Below are 15,715 nucleotides of genomic sequence, written 5' to 3'. Positions count from 1 at the left end.
GGGACACCTCCACACGCACAACCTCACTTGGTGCCCACGCTGACTGGCTCGGTGACATCGGCTCATCGCAGGGACAGGAGGCTGAGGCCCGAGAGCAGGAAGCTAGGAAGGAACAGATGCCTGGGTCCCGACCACAGGGTCTGAAGACATCATTCATTCCATCTTTCCACCAGTGATCCCTAGGAGCCTCCTACCTGCCAGGCCCTCTGCTGGGAACAGGGGCCACACAAGCAAGCAACGCAGACCATCCCATTGCTGTGGAGACTGCAGCTGAGCGGGGGAGAAGACAGGAACCAGAAAAACGACAAGGCCGAGTATGCAGTCACAAACCCAGACGACTGATCAGAGGCTCCTGGTAGCAGGAAGGAGTGTCTTGGCGGGGAAGATAGGCAGGAAAATGTGAGGCATAGGATCTGAAGGGTGTTAACTGCAGGGAGCAAAGAACATTCCAGAGGGGCCAGGGAGAGCTCAGGGGAGGGCCTGGGGACGCATGCGGGCAGGGTGAGGGACTACCCACCTCGTCCAAAGGCACCTCCACGTGCATGTCTGGGCCTCCTTGACTTCCGGAGCTCATTGGGATTCCTGGTTAGGAGTCTGGGCTTTAAACATCACCACCTGCAGGAAAATAACACAGACAGTATTTTCAAGCTGACGTGCACTGTACCTTTTCTGACCTAAACCAGAGTTACAGCTCAGCATTCTCAGAGCCTCCTGTGTCATTGGCAGGCAGCCTGATCCAGGGACTGCAGGCCCTACACACCACCTCCGTTTCCCCACTGCCCTTGATTTTGCTTTAGTCCAGGTGCTGGGCTTGGTGTCCCTCGACATCTGCATTGTGTCCACAAAGGTCCCAGACCCTGGGAGTCCAGGTCATCCCTGTGTCTCATCGCTCATGGGACTCAGGCCAGAGACAAATACAGTAAGCTTTCGACAAGTGTGTATCCAGCTCATTCAGTTAGAAATAAATGCAAAGCAACCACCAGACATCAACATCACATTTTAAGGACATGCAGATGTACTCCTTCAAAACATATTCAAGAACTGGGTTTAACTAGGTAGGGGTTGAAGCTGTATACTTGAGTCTCTCAACTTAATTGGCAGATAAAATCATGTAATTAGCATTACAACTGGATATGTTAAATGCTTGTAAAATCCCAAGATTCTTGAAAAGTTTATCCTCATCCTGATCAAAAGTAACAGGTGACAGCAAAGAGAAAGAAGGGGGCCAGGCAGTTCCTTCAACATCCAAAAGGACACAGATGTGGCCACTGATGGGCTCGTGATCCAAAATGGGAGACTGTGGTCGCAGCCCATCCCATTCCTTGGTCAAGAGTCCTGGACCTCCCCACCCACATGGGTCCATTCTTGCCCTTTCCAGCCCCTGGCCCTAGGAGAGCCACCCCCACACCCCGGGCTGGAGGATGAGGGATGGAAAAGGAGAGGAAAGGGCAGGACCCACTGTGTCCCCGAGGTCCCTCTATCTGTGCCTTTGATATTAACACTCAAGGCAGTCTTCAAACAAACCCAGAGGGCCCCCTGCAGATACAGAGTGTGCCCAGGTCCCAGGTCCAGCAGGGTGACAGCCGGAGTGTGAGTCCTAGGACACCACACTCCTCCCAGAGGGAGGGCACGCTGTGCGCCCGGCCACCCAGGCCGCTCCCAAAGGGTGTATCTTCCAAAGAAAGACACTTTACTCAGTGGTTAAGTTTTCTATTGCTGTTAATATATTACAGAGTTTCAGGTCATAAAGGTTCAACAGGCTCAGCGATAGCCCCAGAGGGTGGCTCAGATCAGTATGACCTCGGTGCTCATGCATCAGCCTGGCCCACCAGGCCACAAGCTCCGCAGATGGAACATGTCTGAACACCCCCGCGTGTCCAGACCAGAGCCTGGTAAACAGCAGGACGATGCTTTGTCCTGGGATGCGGAGCACGGTGGGGGAACAACCAGAGAAAAATGTCAAGGAGACAGCCAACGCTATAGCTTGAGGCCAAAGCAGAAAGCTAAGAAGCAGAGAGCAAAGAGGAGAAAACGGGAGTCATTTTGCGTGGTACTGAGAGCCGAGGGAGAGGACAGCCTTAAGAGAAAGGACTTCCGAACTTGTCAGATGCTGCGGAGAAGACGAGGATACCCCTCCCTCCAGCCACTCTCCTCTCTCTCCACAGCTAGCCACGGGACCAGGGTCTCCTAAGTATCCATCACACCTACAGGGGACACGGCCACAGAAGCACCTTCTTCAGAGCCTGGACTCCCGTCAGAGCTAATGATGGTCGCAACAGTAGCATGAGTAATACTAGTAACAGTAGTGCTAACAGTAGTAGTAACAGCAATACCAGTAATAAGAGTAACAGTAGTGGTACCAGTAGTATGAACGGTGGCAGTACCAGTAATACCCAGGATGGTAGTCACAGAGGCAGTAATGACGCTAGGAGCAGTAGTGCTAGCACTGGCAGGAACAGCAGCCCTCATGATGGTAGTACCAGCAGTGTTAACACCAACAGTAATCCTAACAACAGCAGCAACAGGCCAATCGCAGCAGTAACGATAGAGCCAGTGGCAGCTGTCACAGCAATACTAACAGCAACGCTAACAACAGTGGCACCGGTAGTCCTAATGATACTAACAATGATAACGATAGTGCTCGTGGCCGTGGTTGCAGAATAGCACTAAAAACAGGAGTGGGCCTGCAAGGAGTATACTCTAAATCATATCCTCTTACAATCACTTCTGAAATTCAGTCTTTTGAAAGTCTCTCATACTCCAAACAGTTCAGACGGCTTTTATGCCAACCCTTTTATGTCAACCCTCAAAAGGTTGACGTGCTTGTTGGTTGTTTTCTGTGTCAATGGCCCTTCAGGGAAAACAGGCCCACCCTGACGTCCAGAGAGACAACAGAATGAGTTCTAAGTCCTGTGTTCATCCTGGGCTTCCTAACAGGAGAAGCCCACTGTCCTCAACCGTGGTACTTTGTTTTTTAACTCCCCTCACCACAGCCCTACACGATAACCAATGTATTAAATCAGACAGTTACAGCCAGGATGTTTTTTATTAATTAATTTATTTTAACTGGAGGCTAATTACTTTACAGTATTGTGGTGGTTTTGCCGTACATCCACATGAATCAGCCATGGGTGTGCATGTGTTCCCCATCCTGAACCCCCCCTCCTACCTCCCTCCCCATCCCATCCCTCTGGGTCATCCCAGTGCACCAGCCCTGAGCACCCTGTCTCATGCACTGAAACCTGCACTGATGATCTGAATCACATATGATAATATACATGTTTCAGTGCTATTCTCTCAAATCATCCCACCCTCGCCCTCTCCCACAGAGTCCAAAAGACTGTTCTATACATCTGTGTCTCTTTTTCTGTCTCACATACAGGGACATTGTTACCATCTTTCTAAATTCCATATATATGCGTTAGTATACTGTATTGGTGTTTTTCTTTCTGATTTACTTCACTCTGTATAATAGGCTCCAGTTTCACCCACCTCATTAGAACTGATTCAAATGCATTATTTTTAATGGCTGAGTAATATTCCACTGTGTATGGGTACCACAGCTGTCTTATCCATTCATCTGCTGATGGACATCTAGGTTGCTTCCATGTCCCGGCTGTTGTAAACAGTGCTTTGATGAACATTGGGGTACATGTGTCTCTTTCAATTCTGGTTTCCTCAGTGTGTATGCCCAGCAGTGAGATTGCTGGATCATATGGCAGTTCTATTTCCAGTTTTTTAAGGATTCTCCACACTGTTCTCCATAGTGGCTGTACTAGTTTGCATTCCCACCAACAGTATAAGAGGGTTCCTTTTTCTCCACACCCTCTCCAGCATTTATTGCTTGTAGACAGTCAGGATTTTAAATCAGATCACTGTCAGTCACATCTCTGCAGGGTGAAATTGGCCTGGAAAACCACATTCTCAACCTGGCAGCATTCTGAACTGCTAGCAGCCACACAGCATTTCACCTTACCTGCCCCACTCTGGATTAAACCTGCCTTTGGTTTCTTTTTTCCTTCTTTGGCATAAACCACAGACTCCTGTGTTTTGGGTGAAACATTGTCCTGTTTATGAGTGTCTTTCACCTTGGGATCCTCCTAAGGTACAAACGAAGAATAAAAAACATGTTAGGATGGATGCATACAGTCCATCTAATCAGTTATTTTGAGAAGAACCAGGGAAAGTACATGGTCCTTGGGTGATTTGTGGGAGAGGACCCAGGTCCCTTCAAGAGACCCCCCTTCTTGCACCGTCTGGACCTTGCTGTCGCCTGCATATCTCTTCTGTAAAGTGGCAGAAATACTCCTCTCCCTCCTCCGAGGAGCACCAGGAGCAGGCAGGAAGGGAAGCAGTTCTCCAAATGAGGGGCCATGGCCCAGGAGAGGAGGGTCTCCCAGGAGGGCCTGCATGGGGCGGGGGGCAGGTCTGCAGGGGCCACTAGGGCTCTAGAGACACTCCTGACAGCCTCCAAAAAAGTGCTTCAGCACCAACCACCAACGATCACCACTGGAACCTCAGGGCAAGATGGAGCACCTCTAATTAAAAATAAATAATGCCTGGCAGGTGTGTTTGGGTTACAACTGAGGGGAACTCAGATTTCTAAAAAAAAAAAAAACCAAAGCTATAAACAATAATAACAAAGCATAACCAGATCACAGTGTGAGATGAACTAATTCTGAGCACCATTCCAATTCTACCCCATCTTTGCATACAAACCTTCTCTTTTAGTTCTCCTTTATTCCTTCTTAACTGAAGTATTTGGAAGTGAATACATGCAAAACTATATAAATAGATACTTCCCCTGAGTTCTGTATGTCACGGAAGAAAATGTCAAACTAAAAACAACTACCTTGTACCACTTATATATCGCATTATCCGTGTATTATGCAAACTACTAGGGATTTCTTTCTTGTGGAAATTAAAGTGTGAAAATAGTCCTTCAGCCACATATAGGCACCACGCAAAATCTTTCTATTTTAGGAGGCTTTCCTGCAAGCTGAAATTGTGTTCATAAGTACAGGAAGCAAGGTCTTGGCAGAATTGGTTTTATTTATTTATTTATTTATTTTTATTTTTTTTTATTTTACAATATTATATTGGTTGGTTTTGCCATACATTGACATGAATTCGCCCCGGGTTTACATAAGTTCCCTCTCCTGAACACCCCTCCCACCTCCCTTCTCCCAGAATTGGTTTTAGAAACAGAAAATGGTATATGATGTTTGTGTCCTGGAGGCAGCTGGAGGCTGGGATTTAGAAAACATGCTTGGCTCTTCCTGGCATGACTCACATCTCCTTGTCACAAGTATTTCCATCTTTGACCTCTAAGATAAAGACACCATATATTGAGCTTATTATCTCTGAAATAGTGCTCAAAGGACAGTGACAAGGAACTATTGCCCACTCTCATTACAAGGGCACAAAAGCAGAGATGATACTGAACAAAGAGCACAGAGCAAAGCACGCCCATAGAGGCTGGACACCTGCACAGAGCAAAGCACGCCCACCGAGGGCGGACACCTGCTCCCGTCACCCCAGGAGTCCCCAGGGCAGCGAGGCGGCAGGTGAAGGCGGACCCGTGCCCTATTTACAGTACTGGGACAACAGAAACAGAAGCCCCTGCAGAACCGCAGGATGGTCACCCCATTCAAGGAACAGGCCTTGACACAGACTTCTAGCTGATCCACCATCCACGCTCCAATCTGGTCTCCACACCACGACATGCTCTGTAGACCCTAACTCAACCGCAGACCCAGCCCAGAAAAACAACAAAATATTTACACAATTCCACTTTCAATTTCCTTCATCTTTCTTCCTATTAAAAGTATTTTTGGAAAATAAACCTGAGGCAAACTGAGTTTACTACTCTGTGGTGTTTTGAGAAATAATATTATCCTGCAGAGCTGCCATCAACCAGTCCAGAGAATTCCATGGACTGTATAGACCAGAACAGCGGAGTGGGTAGCCTTTCCCTTCTCCGGGGGATCTTCCCAATCCAGGGATCGAATCCAGGTCTCCAACATTGCAGGCAGATTCTTTACCATCTGAGCCACCAGGGAATCCCATGAATACTGGAGTGTTTAGTTTATCCCTTCTCCAGGAGGTCTTCCCAACCCAGGAATCGAACTGGGGTCTCCTGCATTGAACGTGGATTCCTTACCAGCAGAGCTATCAGGAAAGCCCCAAAGTGAAAGTGTTAGTAGCTCAGTCGTGTCCAACTCTTTGCAACCCATGGACTGTAGTCCACCAGGCCCCTCTGTCCATGGGATTCTCCAGGCAAGAATATTGGAGTGTGTTCCATTTCCTTCTGCAGGGGATCTTCCCAACCCAGGAATCGAACCTGGGTCTCCTGCATTGCAGGCAAATTCTTTACCTACTGAGCTATGAGGGAAACCCTCCTATTAAAAGCATTTCTGGAAAATAAGCCTGAGGAACACTGCGCTTACTACTCTGTGGTGTTTTAAGAAATAATATTTTCCTGCAGAGCTGCTATAACCAATCCACCTGTTTTAATACCACTGTAACAGATCATCCAACACATGAAACACAGCCTCCGAAGTTCACCTAGGACGAATGAGACTGGTTCTAATTGACGACACAACAACCAGTTCAGAGGCAATCCATCCTCAGGTAGAAAACCACACGCCTGCTGGCAAAAGGCGCTTCTCTGGCTCCCCAGTGAATGTCCTGGTTCCAAAGCAGGTCAAGACCTTCCATCAACAAACCAGTCTCGGCCTTGAGCATTATCAATGTAGAAGATTCACTAACATTCAAACCTGAGCATTGCATCCCCAGGCTGCCGGAGATGGCATCAAGCACTGCCTGACTGTCCTGTGACGCTGGGTGGACTTGACCTCGTCGGCCTGCAGATGTTGGTTCCAGAAGTCTCACACTGAACTTCACAGTCTAGACCTGGTTATTCAAGTGTGGGTATCAGGCACCCACACGCACTCACACTTGCGTTCCAGTGCTGCTCTCGGCTCACTACTATTTGCTTACCAACACTTGGGTTTTATGGACAAAGAGAAGTAGGTAATATTAACATTCTGATTGTGGATATGATATAAATACAATGCTCATTAACTATTGACCGATATTTTATGGAGACTTGCACCATACAATATCATTTTAATATACAAACACAATTTTAAGTGTTTGTTAAATTAACTACACTTCTCTGGAAGGTAATAGATACCTTCTTTGCAAGATACATGCATGCTAAGTCACTCAGTCGTGTCTGACTCTTTCTGACCCTATGGAACGTAGCCCTCCAGGCTTCTCTGTCCAGGGGATTCTCCAGGGAGGAATAAGCTAGCCCTTCTGGTGGTTAGGTCATACCTGAATGGTCTAGTGGTTTTCTCCACTTTCTTCAATTTCAGTCTGTATTTGGCAATAAGGAGTTCATGATCTCAGCCACAGTTAGCTCCCGGTCTTGTTTTTGCTGACTGTATAAAGCTTCTCCATCTTTGGCTGCAAAGAATATGATCAATCTGATTTCAGTGTCGACCATCTGGTGATGTCCATGTGTAGAGTCTTCTCTTGTGTTGTTGGAAGAGGGTGTTTGCTATGACCAGTGCATTCTCTTGGCAGAACTTTATTAGCCTTTGCCCTGCTTCCTTTTGTACTCCAAGGCCAAATTTGCCTGTTACTCCAGGTGTTTCTTGACTTCCTACTTTTGCATTCTTGTCCCCTATAATGAAAAGAACATCTTATTTTGGTGTTAGTTCTAAAAGGTCTTGTAGGTCTTCCTAGAACTGTTCAACTTCAGCTTCTTCAGCATTACTGGTCGGGGCGTAGACTTGGATTACCGTGATATTGAACGGTTTGCCTTGGAAATGAACAGAGATCATTCTGTTGTTTTTGAGATTGTATCCAAGTATTGCATTTCAGACTCTTTTGTTGACCATGATGGCTACTCCATTTCTTCTAAAGGATTCCTGCCCACAGTAGTAGATATAATGGTCATCTGAGTTAAATTCACCCATTCCAGTCCATTATAGTTCACTGATTCCTAGAATGTCGAAGTTCACTCTTGCCATCTCCTGTTTGACCACTTCCAATTTGCCTTGATTCGTGGACCTAACATTCCAGGTTCCTATGCAATATTGCTCTTTACAGCATCGAACCCTGCTTCCATCACCAGTCCCATTCACAACTGGGTGTTGTTTTTGCTTTGGCTCCATACCCTTATTCTTTCCGGAGTTATTTCTCCACTGATCTCCAGTAGCATATTGGGTGCCTACCGACCTGGGTTAGGTCAGGTGGTTAGGGTTATTTACTTGGCAGGGTAACTGTATCAGTCAGGATATATTCACAACAACAGAAAACACACCTGGAATTTCAACAGAGAGAATTTAATATAAGGAATTGGTTACGTAGTTTTGGCCACCTCACGTGAAGAACTAACTCATTGGAAAAGACCCTGATGCTGGGAAAGATTGAAGACAGGGGGAAAAGGGGACGACAAAGGATGAGATGGTTGGATGGCATCACCAACTTGATGGACATGAGTTTGAGCAAGCTCCGGGAGTTTGTGATGGACGGGGAAGCCAGGCATGCTGCAGTCCCTGGAGTCACAAAGAGTCAGATACGACTGAGCGACTGAACTGAACTGAAGTAGTTTTAGAGAACTGAAAAGGAATAAAAGGGGATACAGAGCTAACCCACAGCTAGGAACTGTATGATGAAGATGTAGGGACAAAAGGAGCTTGAAGGAGCGTACCCTGAGACCTCTGAGACAGCGCCTGAGGCTAACAATTGATGGTATCTTTGATTAGGCATGATGAGGCTGGTTCTAGGAGGATCCCCCACCCCAAAGCTCAACATTATACTTGTTAACCACTGGTCAGAGAAGACTGCATCCTTTCTCCCTCCTCTGCCTTGCAGAATCAAACAGAAAGTCAACTGGCAAAGCAGAAATACAGTTCTCATAGTCCCAACCCTAGCATCACAGAGCAGAGTGTTAAAGCGTGGGTCTGGACTGAGAGACGATGGTGTGGTGACTGGGACAGCTCATCACTCTGCTTACTCAATATCCATGCAAACTTTCTACATCTGCTTCAACTTCCAGTACAGCAATAACAAACTCCAGCTTTTCTTTAACAAAATACAACTGGGCTTTGTAGAAACCGGCACTGTCACCTTTTCCACAAAAAAGAAAAGTTCACAAATTTACCTTAGTGATCTTTGGGTGATGTCAGTTACTCCTCAGCTTTAGCTATTAGAGTCCCTCTTGAATATCCTGTAAGCTAAAGATGAAACTATAAAGTTAACCACTGCCATTAACTCTTACAGTGCAAAGGAAGAAACAATTAGTTTGTATATATACAAATACATAAGCACACAGATTTACAGAAATGCATTAAGCAAAGAAGAAAATAATATTTAGGGATTAGTCCCCTCTCCTCTCTGGTCATGAGTCTGTAGTTGATACTTGTAACTTCCTTCTTTCCCTACTCATTCCATATTTCCTTTGCTCTGAGCCAGCAACTGAAGACTCTGAATCGTCAGTGATCCCCTCTTGTCTTGGTTACTGTAGTTTCCCACTAACTTTTGCGGTGAGAACATAGCAGAGAAAATGAAGATCGGTGACACAGAGGAGACAGATGCCACTGGCATGGCAACTGGTGACGTGGCTGGGAGTAGGGAACAGAAATCTAGATGTGCACTAAAAATATACACAGATGTGACCCAGTTCTGGTTTGAGTTTGAATGGAGTGAGATCTGGGATTTACGGGGGTCGCTAAGAGTCGGACACGACAGAGCGACTTCACTTTCACTTTTTATTCTCATGCATTGGAGAAGGAAATGGCAACCCACTCCAGTGTTCTTGCTTGGAGAATCCCAGGGACGGGGGAGCCTGGTGGGCTGCTGTCTCTGGGGTCACACAGAGTCGGACACAACTGAAGTGACTTAGCAGCAGCAGCAGCATCACTGCCCTGGTTTGCTCCAGAACCTGAGACTTCCTGAGTTAAAACAGGGAAAGTTCCTGGAAAACTGGAATGAGTTCATCACCCCAGCCTATTATGAACTTAGCATGAGCACCAAGTCACCTTCTGGGATAACCAGTCCTTAGGGAATAAGCAGTCAAGATAGGTTAGTTGGCCCAGTGAGAAAGCATTAAGTGGTGCAGGGGAGTGGTGATTCTTAAGACTCCATGGCAGCTGTCATTCAGATCCATCCCCAACCCTTGGAACCCACGGGTCCAATGTGAGTTCTAGGGAGAGAAGAGGTCAGGGGTAAAATCTTTGACACCCCCTGCTCAACAGAGTGTGACCCAGAGGGGACAGATTCTTTCTCACCACAGACCACCCACAGCTTCAGAAATTGAGGGCACTAGCGCATTAATGACCAGTTGAAGATAGGTTGGAAGGTTGCAAGGGATGGGGAGGAGGGACTTGGTAACATGGACTGGCACATGGAAGCACTGAAATACTCACAGGGCAGAATAACATTTATGCAGGTGGGGCATAACTCAGTGAAATTTGTGTTATGCCAGCAAAACATAACAGGAGCAGGCTAGGAAGTGGGGAGGCCAGAGGAAACTTGGCAAGTGAGGCTTTTCTTAAAGCAATTCCCACTGGCAGAAAATTAGGTTGCTTTCTTTGTAATATTGCGCCATCTAGTGTTAATTTTTATGTACTCCTTTGTCCTAGTTCAGTTGCTTAGTCGATGTAGACACTTTGAGACCCCATGGACTGCAGCATGCCAGGCTTCCCTGTCTAGTTAGATGCTTTAAAAGAAGCAGATGAATTAAGAGTCTGACGACAGTTTCCAAATCATCAGTCATGTGTTCTTTTGTTAATCTGACAAATATTGATTGAATAATTTCAGTAGGCCAGTTAGTTCTCTAGGCGTTGAGAGTACAGCTGTGGACAAAAACCCTGAACTCAGGGATGCTTACAATCTTGTGGGGATGATAAATAAGGTAAATAAATAAAGTATATAGTATGCTATATGGCTATAAATTTTGAGAAGAAATAAATTAAGGAAGGAAGAATTAAGTTTAAAATTTTGGAGAAGGGGACTCTATAAATTTAGACCAGGTGATTAGGGAGGCCTCACTGAGAAGCTGAATAAAACACAGGGATGGTGAGGAACCTTACCTGCCTCCTGAGAATCCAGTATGTGGGTCAAGAAGCAACAGTTAGAACCAAACATGGGTCAACTGACTCATTCTAACTTGGGAAAGGAGTAAGACAAGGCTGTATGTTGTCACCCTACTGGTTTAACTTGAGTGAAGAGTGAATCATGCAAAATATGGGGCTGGATGAATCATAAGCTGGAATCAAGACTGACAGGAGAAATATCAACAACATCTGATAAGCAGATGATACCACCCTAATGGCAGAAAGTAAAGAGGAACTAAAAAGCCTCTTGATGAAGGTGAAAGAGGAAAGTGAAAAATGTGGCTTGAAATTTAACATTAAAACAACTAAGCTGATTCATGTTGCTGTTTGACAGAAAACAACAAAATTCTGTAAAGCAATTATACTTCGATTAAAAAATTTAAAAACTAAGATCATGGCATCCAGTTCTATCACTTCATGAAAAATAAAGGGGCACTTGCTCCTTGGAAGGAAAGCTATGACAAATCTTGAGAGCATATTAAAAAGCAGAGACATGACTTTGCTGACAAAGGTCCATATAGTTGAAGCTATAGTTTTTCCAGTAGTCACGTATGTGAAAGTTGGTCCATAAGGAAGGCTGAGAGCCAAAGAATTGATACTTTTGAATTGTGATGCTGGAGAAGACTCTTAAGAGTCCCTTGGACTGCAAGGAGATCAAACCAGCCAATTCTAAAGGAAATCAACCCTAAATATTCATTGGAAGGACTGATGCTGAAGCTCCAATACTTTGGCCTCCTGATGCAAAGAGCCTACCCATTGGAAAAGACCCTGATCCTGGGAAAGATTGAGGGCAGGAGGAGAAGGGGACAACAGAGGATGAGATGGTTGGGTGGCATCATTGACTCAATGGACATGAGTTTGAGCAAGCTCCGGGAGATGGTGAAGGACAGGGAAGCCTGGCGTGATGCAGTCTGTGGGGTCGCAAAGAGTTGGACGTGACTGAGCGACTGGACAACAATGAACAAACTTCAGAAAGTGGGTATAGAGGGAACATATCACAACATAATAAAAGCCACTTATGGCATGCTGCTGCTAAGTCACTTCAGTCGTGTCTGACTCCGTGAGACCCCATAGATGGAAGCCCACCAGGCTCCCCCATCCCTGGGATTCTCCAGGCAAGAACACTGGAGTGGGTTGCCATTACTCAGGGCTAACATCACACTCAGTGGTGGAAAGCTGAAAGCATTTTCTCTAAGATCAGGAATAGGACAAGAATGCCCACTCTCACCACTTTTATTCAACATAGTTTTGGAAATTCTGGACACAGTAATCAGGGGAGAAAGATGAAAGGTATTCAATTTGGAAAAGAAGAAGTAAAACTGCACTGTTTATAGATGACCTGATGCTCTATCATACATAGAAACCCCCCAAACCCCAAAAACCCGACCAGAAAACTGCTGGAGCTCATCAGTGAGTTTGGTAGAGTTGCTAGGTACAAAATTTTAATATACAAAAGTCTTGTGCATATACATATGCATATATACTATCAGAAAGAGAAATTAAGAAAACAATTTCACTTACCATCACATCTAAAATAATAAAGTGAAAAGTGAAAGTGATAGTCGCTCAGTCACATCCAACTCTTTCTGACCCCATGGACTGTAGCCTACAGGCTCCTCTGCCCATGGAATTCTCCAGGCAAGAATACTGGAGTGGGTTGCCATTCCATTCTCCATCAAAAATAATAAAATACCTATGAATAAATCTATCTAAGGAGACAAAAGACCTGTGCTTTGAAAACTGTAAGATGCTGATGAAAGAAATTGAAGATGACACAACAGGAAGATAAACTGTATTCTTGGATTGGAAGACTGAACACTGTTAAAATAACCATAGTCTCCCAAGGCAATCTACAGATTCAATGCAATCCCTATCAAATTACCAATGGCATTTTTCACAGAAGGAGAACAAAAATTTAAAGTGTATGGAAACACAAAAGACTCCAAATAGCTAGAACAATCTTGAGAAAGAAGAATAGAGGTCAGGAACCACACTCCCTGACTTTAGGCTATACTGAAAAGCTACAGTTATCAATACTGTATGGTACTGGCACAAAAACAGACAAATAGATCAATAGAAAAGCATAGAAAGCCCAGAAATAAACCCACACACTTATGGTCAATTAATCTATGACAAAGAAGGCAAGAATATACAATGGAAAAGAGACAGTCTCTTCAATAAGTGATGCTGGGAAAACTGGACAGTTCAGTTCAGTTCAGTCGCTCAGTCGTGTCCGACTATCCACGACCCCATGAACCACAGCACGCCAGGCCTTCCTGTCCATCACCAACTCCCGGAGTTTACTCAAACTCATGTCCACAGAGCCGGTGATGCCATCCAGCCATCTCATTCTCCGTCGTCCCCTTCTCCTCCCGCCCCCAACCTTTCCCAGCATCAGTCTTTTCCAGTGAGTCAACTCGTCGCATGAGGTGGCCAAAGTATTGCAGTTTCAGCTTTAGCATCAGTCATTCCAATGAACACCCAGGATTGATCTCCTTTAGAATGGACTGGTTGGATCTCCTTGCAGTCCAAGGAACTCTCAAGAGTCTTCTCCAACATCACGGTTCAAAAGCATCAATTCTTCGGCGATCAGCTTTCTTCACAGTCCAACTCTCACATCCATACATGACCACGGGAAAAACCATAGCCTTGACTAGACGGACCTTTGTTGGCAAAGTAATGTCTCTGCTTTTTAATATACTATCCAGGTTGGTCATAACCTTCCTTCCAAGGAGTAAGCATCTTTTAATTTCATGGCTGCAATCAGCTTCCGCAGTGATTTTGGAGCCCAAAAAAATAAAGTCTGACACTGTTTCCACTGTTTTTCCATCTATTTCCCATGAAGCCTCTTGAGAAACCTGTATGCAGGTCAGGAAGCAACAGTCAGAACTGTACATGGAACAACAGACTGGTTCCAAATAGGAAAAGGAGTACGTCAAGGCTGTATATTGTCACCTTGCTTATTTAACTTATATGCAGAGTACATCATGAGGAACGCTGGGCTGGAAGGAGCACAAGCTGGGAAAACTGGACAACTGTATGTAAAAGAATGAAATTAGAACTTCTCTAACACCATACATAAATAAAATCAAAATGGATTGAAGACCGAAATGTAAGACCAGATACTATAAAACTCCTAAAGGAAAACATAGGCAGCACACTCTTTGACATAAAGTGCAGCAATATATTTTTGGACTTATCTCCTAGAGTAATGGAAATAAAAACAAAAATAAACAAATTGGACCTATCTAAACTTAAAAATTTTTACACAGTAAAGGAAACCATAAACCACAAAAAACAACCTAAGGACTGGGAGAAAATATTTGCAAATAATGTTACTGACCAGTGATTAATTTCCAAAATGTACAAACAGTTCACATAGCTTAATATCAAAAAAACAAACAAGCCAACCAATAAATAGGCAGAAGACCTAAATAGACATTTTTCCAAAGAAGATATACAGATAACCAACAGGCACATAAAAGCATGCTCAATATTCAGTTCAGTTCAGTTGCTCAGTCGTGTCCAATCCTTTGTGACCCCATGGATTGCAGCACACCAGGCTTCCCTGTCCATCACCAACTCCCGGAGCTTGCCCAAACTCATGTCCATAGAGTCAGTGATGCCATCCAACCATCTCATCTGTCGTCCCCTTCTCCTCCCACCTTCAATCTTTTCCAGCATCAGGGTCTTTTCTAATGAGTCAGTTCTTCAAATCAGGTGGCCAAAGTATTGGAGTTTCAGCTTCAGCATCAGTCCTTCCAGTGAATATTAAGAATTGATTTCCTTTAGGACGGACTGGTTGGATCTCCTTGCAGTACAAGAGACTCTCAAGAGTCTTCTCCAACACCACAGCTCAAAAGCATCCATTCTTTAGCACTCAGCTCTCTTTATGGTCCAACTCTCACATCCATACATGACTACTGGAAAAACCATAGCTTTGACTAGACGGACATTTGTTGGCAAAGTAATGTTTCTGCTTTTTAATATGCTGTCTAGGTCAGTCATAGCTTTTCTTCCAAGGAGCAAGTGTCTTTTAATTTCATGGCTGCAGTCACCATCTGCAGTGATTTTGGAGTCCTCCAAAATAAAGTCTGTCACTGTTTCCATTGTTTCCCCATCTATTTGCCATGAAGTAATGGGACCAGATGCCATGATTTTAGTTTTCTGAGTGTTGAGTTTTAAGCCAACTTTTTAACTCTCCTCTTTTACTTTCATCAAGAGGCTCTTTAGTTGCTAACTATTAAAGAAACGCAAACCAAAACCACAATGAGGTATCACCTCACACCATTCATAATGCTGCTAAGTCATTTCAGTCGTGTCCAACTCTGTGCGACCCCATAGACGGCAGCCCTCCGTCCCTGGGATTCTGCAGGCAAGAACACTAGAGTGGGTTGCTATTTCCTTCTCCAATGCAGGAAAGTGAAAAGTGAAAGTGAAGTCACTCAGTTGTGTCAGACTCTTTGCGACCCCATGGACTGCAGCCTACCAGGCTCCTCCGTCCATGGGATTTTCCAGGCGAGAGTACTGGAGTGGGTGCCAGTGCCTTCTCTACCAGTCACAATGGCCATCATTAAAAAAAT

This window comes from Moschus berezovskii, chromosome 11 (genome assembly GCF_049115385.1).
Source record: "Moschus berezovskii isolate FMDL1 chromosome 11, NW_MosBer_1.0, whole genome shotgun sequence".
Lineage (NCBI taxonomy): Eukaryota > Metazoa > Chordata > Mammalia > Artiodactyla > Moschidae > Moschus > Moschus berezovskii.
Note: the sequence above shows the minus strand (reverse complement) of the source record.